At 41.0% G+C, this 6,847-nt stretch overlaps 1 protein-coding gene across 3 annotated transcripts in view; it reads right to left on the bottom strand.

The window, feature by feature from the left end:
• Window positions 1-5,680: 5,680 nt before the first annotated feature.
• Window positions 5,681-6,847, bottom strand: part of EPSTI1 (epithelial stromal interaction 1 (breast)) — a 48,359-nt gene continuing 47,192 nt past the window's right edge. For all 3 annotated transcript variants that reach the window (XM_010583423.1, XM_010583424.1, XM_010583425.1), the window contains one exon: window positions 5,681-6,200. The gene's annotated coding sequence lies outside the window, so the exon portion shown is untranslated. The remainder of the gene's footprint in view (window positions 6,201-6,847) is intronic.

The following is a 6,847-nucleotide window of genomic DNA, read 5'->3' as shown; positions in this document are numbered from 1 at the left end:
CAGGAAGGCAAAATAGGATGTGGTCAATAAAGAATTAGGGGTGAACAGCATAATTAATACCAGACAACATGGTTTAATGAAAGATAAAACTTTAAAGATAAATAAATCGCATTTTTGGTGTGATTACTAGTCTGCCAAAAGGTGCATTTGTTAAAATAGCAAAGTTACATAAGGCCATATGACTTTCTCATTTAAAAAAATAAAGAACTATTCAAACTTCAAAGTCTAGGTAAGCGAATTAAAAATTTACTAGAGAGATTTAAAAAGAAAATACTGAATGGGAATGATCTTTCAAAAATAACATATCTGGCAGGGTTTTCTTATCCAAATGTAGTTCAGGGGAGTTCATGGATTGGGAGGGAAAGCAAGAGAAATTGGTGGTAAAGCCTGTGGTTGGCACTAACTGAATGAGAGATAAAGAGAGCTTCTAGAGAGAGGTCCAGACAGCAGGAAAAGCTGGGCTTGCCTTCTTTTAATTAAAGAGCTAGGTGTGAAGATCAAACAGCTAGGAACAGGGAATGTGGGCTGTAAGCGAGATAAAAAATGAATTAATGTTGGCAAGAAAGAAACCCACACTTTTTTAATGAGAGCAGACCGCAGAGAGTTCAGATGAGATCCCTAGAAGGGTTTGAAATTTGGAAAGCCTTTAATGAGAGGCTGAAGAAGCTCAAGTGAATTTTCTCTCACCTTCAAGCTTGCATTTCTACCCAGCCCCGGCCACAGGGAATGCTCCCCCTCTACTGACAGTGTCAGCATCTGCTGAGTGCCTGCCCACGATCGCCGCGACGGTGACTCCTTTAAGGCCAGGACAAGAGAAAACATTTATTGTGGATAACACGAGACACTTACAGGTTCCTCCTCCACAGGTGAGGGAGGAAAATGAGCAGTTCAGACCTCAGGTGCGCTGAAGTTGGCATCCAGGGTCCTGCAGAGCTGCCCAAGGGAACGAGCTGGGGGAGAGCCACCATGGGCAGAGCTCAAGAGGACCAGGACTGGCTGTTGCGAACAAGAAAGGAGGGTGAAGACAAAGGGTCGGCTCCAAGACTTAGACAAAACGAAATAATTTGAGATATTGATTTAAACTACTTCTTCAAAAATTAATTTTAAAAGTGTAGAATTACTGTAAACAAGGTACAAAGTTTTTTATAAAAAAAGAGGGGTGGAAGCAGTTAAAATTAATTGGGGCACAAAAATTTTGGTTTACGTCTGCAGGATGAAACCACAACTTTTTCTTGGATTGTGAGCTGAAAGCGGAAAATACGGGCTGAGGAAAGAAATGAGTGATAGCAGAAGACGAAAATAGCTATAGACAGATTAGGAGATCACTGCAGGACAGGTGAGGTTCACAGGCACCTCTGGATGTCAGATCAGAGCAGGGTCACCGACGGCAGGTTGCTCAGGGCTGTCCAGTTTGGTTTTGTATATCTCCAAGGATGGGGACTCAGCGGCCTCTCTGGGCAACCCGTGCCAGGGCCTGATCACCCTCACAGTATAAAGAAAGGGCGGTTGTGTGTTTAGACAGAATTTTCTGTATTTTAATCTGTGCCCATTGCCCCTTGTCCTTGGGCACCAATGGCCTGGCTCCATCCCCTTTACTCCCCCTCTTCCAATATTTACCCACATGGATCAGATCCCTCTGACCCTTATATTCTCCAGGCTGAACAGTCCCAGCTCTCTCACGTCTGTCCTCATATCAAAGATGATCCAGTCCCTTCATCATCTTCGTGGCCCTTTGCTGGACTCACTCCAGCATGTCCATGTCCTCCTTGTACTGGGGAGCCCAGCACCGGACACAGCAATCCAAATGTGTCTCACCAGCGCTAAGTAGAGGGTAAGAATCACCTCCCTTGACCCATTGGCAATGGTCTTCCTAATGCAGCCCCATAAAGATGGGAAAGGATGGGATAAGTAGGGAACATAGAGAGGAGTCAGGAAAACACATCCTCTTCTCAGAAAGGAAGAAGAAATGATTGCAAAAGAAAAAAAGTTGAAGCAGCAAATAGCAGTAGTGTTTTGTCCATTAGTTCTTCGATAAGATATAGCAGGGAACGAGCCTGTTGTTGAAGGAGTCAAGAGTGCGGAAGAAGAATCCTTGGATTACGGGCTCCTGATGCAATTCAGCTGGTGAAGTAGAGGGATTTAACAAGAAAGGGCACATGACTGAAGGGAAAGGAGGAGGAATGCTTAACAGAGGGAGTGAAAGGGATTTCTGCCAGACAGTCTGTACTCCAGGAGCAGGACTAGAGAACACAAGTATCTGGAAGTGTAAAGAAGCGAGTGCGCTATGTGAGGGAGCCCTTAGGGAGGACTATGAGGGTGTCCTGGTTTCAGCTGGGATAGAGTTAATTTTCTTCCTAGTAGCTCGTATAGTGTTACGTTTTGGATTTAGGATGAGAATAATGTTGATAACACACTGATGTTTTAGTTGTTGCTAAGCAGCGTTTACACTAAGGACTCTTCAGCTTCTCCTACTGCCCTGCCAGCGAGGAGGCTGGGGGGTGGGGGGGGCACAAGAATTTGGGAGGGGACACAGCCAGGACAGCTGACCCAAACCGGCCAAAGGGATATTCCATACCATGGGATGTCATGCCCAGTATATAAACTGGGGGGAAGACTGGCTGGGGGCCACTGCTCAGGAACTGGCAGGTGGTGAGCAATCGCATTGTGCATCACTTGTTTTGTATATTCTAGTTCTTTTATTATTATTATTGTTATTATTTCCCCTTCCTTTCCTGTCCTATTAAACTGCCTTTGCCTCAACCCACAAATTTTTCTTTTTTTTTTCGCAATTCTTTCCCCCATCCAACTGGGGAGGGAGGGAACGGCTGTGTGGTGTTTAGCTGCCTGCTGGGTTAAACCAGGACAGATGGGGAGCAGAGTCATGGCATGGGCCACAGCAGGAACATCCAGCTCCTGGGCTGGGTAAAGCCATGTGCCTTCTCACTTCACGTGAATTTCTATTCCTTTGCATAAAGCAGAAGAGCCATCACAGCCTGGGTGCTGACAACTACCCTAAAGAGCCCAGTGGTTAAGATATTCTCCAAGACAGGGGACAGGGGTTTGGATTTCTTGAAGCAGAGGCGTGAACTGAACATGGATGAGTACCATAAAATGTAAGCTATGGATTAGCTCCCTTTCTAGTACCTAATAATATTCTGCCTCCGTGTCTGGGTAGTGAGGCACATACCAAAAAGAAGGTACACTTATACCGAATCCTGTCACATCTGAGGCTTTCTGTAAATCTGGGATATTTTTAAGAATAAAAGCTGAACAAGGACTGCAAATTGAATGAAGCTGTCCAGATATGCACACTGAAAAAAATAAGAGCCCCAAGAGCAGAAAACTCTTTAATTTATCAGGTAAGTTGTTAGGAAAATTCAATAACGGACGCTTGAAACTGGGAAAGTTTGAACTAGGAGTCAGGCAGATATTTTTAAAAGCAAGGATAGTTAAACCATTGGAACAACTTTTAGATACATAATGGAGAATCAATCTTGTAAGTTCTTAAATGAACACTGCATTTCTTCATAGGAAGGTAGTTTCTGATTTAGGCAGACCATAAAATCTAAACATAGGAATCTTGCTGTCAAGTTACATCGGAATTCAGAATAGCTGATCTTAATGGTTCAGTCAGTTTGTTAAAATGAATTTGTCTCAGCAATGAAAATGCAAGGGGGTTTCCTCTTGCAACTTCCAGCCCCCATACCACTCCCCTTGGAAGGTTTGTTTCTGAAATAGCAAGGAGATTATCAGTGCAGATTATATGGAGACAACAACAATTTTCAAAACAAAAAAAAAGAACCTCCATTTACTGTTATATAGTAATAAAATCTGGTTTTATACCACTGCATAAAAGATAATTAATTTGGTTGGTCTAAGTTATAACTAGAGGAACCTATTTGTATTTGACAATCTTCATCAAAGGTTTACTCTAACATGCAGCTAGCAAACACACCCAACTATCAGTTCCTAAGTCTTGACAGACATGAAGCCATTTTCCCAGTCTATCACCAGTTCATTTCATTATAACCCCTTTAAAGAGATGTCATAACATCCCTTTGCTTTCAAGCTTAAAGTTTTGGCAGGATGTGTGTGGGGGGAGATGGTAATTCTGAGATACTGGAAGCTTTCCAACAGGATAAGAACAGCATTTTCCAGACATCCTGCTAACATCAATTCATGGATGCGTGTAACTTCTTATCATCTCCATTGCAGGCCATGGCTCTCAAAGACATTTCCTGGGCCACTGTTCATATAGATTTGTTTGTTCTGTTCAGAAAGATAGGAGAGGAAAAATTCAGATACTTTGCCATTAAAAAGGGCTGGAATAGTTAATGTCTGAAATAGTTTGTAGAGAGCATTTCAAATAAGAGATTGAAATGCTGGATAAGGGGAAGCACTTTGAAGATTGTGATCAGGTTTCATCTTTGAAGACAGCCAAAAGAAAGTAGACAAGCTTAATGGAAGAGGTTACTCAAGGTGACTTGCCATCACTGTTCCTGAATGTGAAAGTAGCAGGTTAATAAAAAGTTCTTCTTTTTCTTTGGGTATAGAAACACAGCAACAGGCTCACACTGAATTTTAACTTGTTAGTGACTGTGGTGACTTGCCCTCCCACTCAGCCTTTGTCAGCTGGGTCTAGGGGTATCGTACGTGAAGCGTGGAGAGACTGCAGGTTCACTACTTCAAAAAGACCACCCGCAAGTCTCGGTCTGATTAGAGTACAATACAAGGATCTGATTAAAGCAAAGACATTTCCTTCAAAATATATGTGCATGCATGTGCATATATCCTACTCTGCAGACATTTAGCCCCAGCCTTGATATCTGCTAAAGGAGACTGGGTGAGGGAGTTCTTGGAGGGAGGTGTGAATTTAATTTCCAAAGCAGCAGTCCAATAGCGCAGCCAAGTACCACTTGCAATACAGTGCCATTGTGTAGGCATGCAAAAGTCTTCCCAAGGAATTTTCCCAGTGTCAGATATTTTAAAAAAGGCTAAACCACAGAGCATTACCAAGGTCTCAGGCATTTCCTATTAACATCAGCTAGCTAGTAGTATGAGAGATTTGAGTAATTCTTTGAGGCAAAGAGAGCCAAGGGCAACTGCAGAGAGTCCCAGAGGGGAAAGTAGCAACATTCATAGTTCAAAGGAAAACTTCAGGTGATCCATTATGAAGTTTCCATGTGGCAAGGGTCATGGAAAAATACCGTGGCATACATGCACACTGAAAAAAAACTGCTCAGGAAGCCTTTAACTTTGCCTAAGATGTACTTGTAAATGCCGCAGGTACTTTTTCTTGTCTGCATGGTTTATCTACCATGTACTGTGGACCCTTCTTTTCTATTAGAAATAACTTGGTCATGCATCTGACTTTTGGAAAGCATTAAAATGTTGTCATCTGCAGAAACAGGGAGATAAAAATTAAATTCCAATAGACTAAAGGGACAAGGAAAAACAAGAAACTAAAGCTAACCTTGCAGTAGTTTTCCCTGCTCATGTAACAGAAATTACCAAGGTGGAACAGGCAAAGTGAAAAACTGGTATATCATATCACAAAAGATGTAGGAAAGATTGAATAAATTTCAGTGTTATTTCAAGTTTTTTATTTCTTTCATGTGTTGTATGTGTCTAAAACCATATTTAAAATATCCTGTCTACAATACACACATCTGTTTCTTCTTGAGTGTCTGCTGTTGAATACAATAGTAAAACAATTCCACAAAATCCCCACCAAAATAAAACAAAACAAATACCCCAAAACAGCAATGCTTCTCCTTCCCATCCCAAAAGAAAAGCCTCTACCTGCTTCTTTAGTTCAAGTCCCTGAGATGTTTTTGACTTGGTATAGAACAGCAAGTAAACACAGATATTACTGCAGCTTCTGCAGCCGCTAATGTCTTCTTTTTCTGAGATCCCAAAGACTGGGATAATTACATTCTGCAAGAGGCAAAACAATTTATGAAAAAAAAAAAGTGACACATTCTCTTATTAAAAATTAAATAGGACTTTCATAATCAGCTGCTTCAAATATGCGTGAATAATGACAGCTAGAAACCAGTCTCCACAGATTGCTCATGAAGTGGGTGTGAAGCTGAAGTCAGGGTAAGAAAAAAAATCACGATGATAAAAGAGCGCTTTCTTGGAGCTTTTACAAGGTCATTTGGCCTAGGCCAGATAAAAGTGAATATTTTTCCAATACCCTGTAACAAGAGGGAGAAAACAGAATTAAAAATTATCTTTTGCAGCAAAAGCAAAAATCAAAGTGAACTTCCCTAGGATTAAGTCCACCGGAAAATAGTCTCCCTTTTCTTCCGACAGGTTTTAGCTTTTAATTATGTAAAGCCTTCATGAAGGGATTTCTATCTTTTTGTAAATTTAATTCACAAAACGTCCTAATTATCTGCAGACATATTAATAACTCTTTGAACAATATATTAATGTAGCAAGCTGAAATGTGTTTTCAAAACAACAGTAAAACATGGCTTAAAAAAGTACAAAAGTACACCCATCCATAATTCTTGTACAGTTCATATGTAAATATATTATTGGTATTGTAGATATTGTGAAAACCGACAAAGAATCCAATATGTTGAACTTCTGCAGCTGCCCACAGTTTGCAAAACCTAATAGTATTGTGGGCTGCAAAAGATGGCCATTTCTTCCCCTGTGGGGAGCTGCCTTTATCTACTCGTTGTCATTTCTTTAGTGAATTTGAGGTAGTTTTTAATAACAATTTTACTCCTCATAAAACTGAAAAGACGACTCATGGGAGGCCAACAATATTATTTAGATACCATCTTCAGAATACAACCCTGCTGCAAAAATACTAAAATAACTGTTGGAGCAG

This window comes from Haliaeetus leucocephalus, unplaced genomic scaffold (assembly GCF_000737465.1).
Source record: "Haliaeetus leucocephalus isolate CR32 unplaced genomic scaffold, Haliaeetus_leucocephalus-4.0 Scaffold897, whole genome shotgun sequence".
NCBI lineage: Eukaryota > Metazoa > Chordata > Aves > Accipitriformes > Accipitridae > Haliaeetus > Haliaeetus leucocephalus.
The sequence above is the reverse complement of the archived record's forward strand: the minus strand, read 5'-3'. Positions and strand labels throughout refer to the sequence as shown.